This window comes from Limulus polyphemus, unplaced genomic scaffold (assembly GCF_000517525.1).
Source record: "Limulus polyphemus unplaced genomic scaffold, Limulus_polyphemus-2.1.2 Scaffold4492, whole genome shotgun sequence".
NCBI lineage: Eukaryota > Metazoa > Arthropoda > Merostomata > Xiphosura > Limulidae > Limulus > Limulus polyphemus.
In genome coordinates this window covers 68,302-69,260 of record NW_013670102.1, presented here as the reverse complement: position 1 = coordinate 69,260, position 959 = coordinate 68,302, and the positions used below count along the sequence as shown (strand labels likewise).

Genomic DNA, 959 nt, shown 5'->3' with positions numbered 1-959 from the left:
TCAAATACTGTGCCATGCCTGGTGCGGACACCTTTGCTGTTTATTGGCTAGACTCAAATACTGTGCCATGCCTGGTGCGGACACCTTTGTTGTTTATTGGCTAGACTCAAATACTGAAATGCACTATCATTTACTTTCAGTTTTTGATATAAGATGAAAGCATGAACATAATATATGTTACTTGTTATCAAATTTATAGGCTTATCATGATTTGCAGTGGGCATTACACAGCTAGCCCTTTGTGCAAATTTGCACTTAAACAATTAAAGATGATCAAATCTGTAACTTCATTAACTTCTAAAAAAGTTATAAATGTTTAGACAAATATCTTTACATTTTGTTCTAGTAAAAAAGTGTTTGGGATATATTTGTTTGGGGAATATATACACACACTTTTTTTTCCAACAGATTGTAGTACTTAGATTTCCTTATAGTGCAAACTATGTGTTTCAATCTACTTACAGTAAGGGGTTTGTAGTGATCACACATCAGTCGTTGTCATGTCTCTATGATCAGTTGTGTGTAATTAGCATAAAAATACCCATGCTCGACTCTGAGTTCAAAGGCACTCTCATGATTCTCAGAGGCCCTAATGTACTGACCAAACTCCACCAGTATCCCCAGTTAATTCTGTAGCTACCTCAGTTTGGTTCCTTACACACAAAAACCTCGTTAGGATATCTACCCATTGTACCTGACCATTTGTGCTTCTGAATGAGGGTATAAATGCAATTTTAAAATGGCTCTAATCAAGAATCCCGAGGTGGCTAGGAGCATAAAATATGATTCCAAGAGTTTAGTAACTTTACAGACCTATTCTCATTCAATGACGAGGAACCCACTTTGAGACTAATAATGCTTGGAGACGGCTTGAATGGGTAATGAAGAAAAACTTTAATATAAGTTTAACATAACAGCAAATGTACAACGTTTTGACAATGATGATGACAAAACCTTGC

At 35.9% G+C, this 959-nt stretch overlaps 1 pseudogene; it reads left to right on the top strand.

Moving 5' to 3' along the window:
* LOC106471248 overlaps window positions 1–959 on the top strand; it is a 43,069-nt pseudogene that overhangs the window by 23,722 nt on the left and 18,388 nt on the right.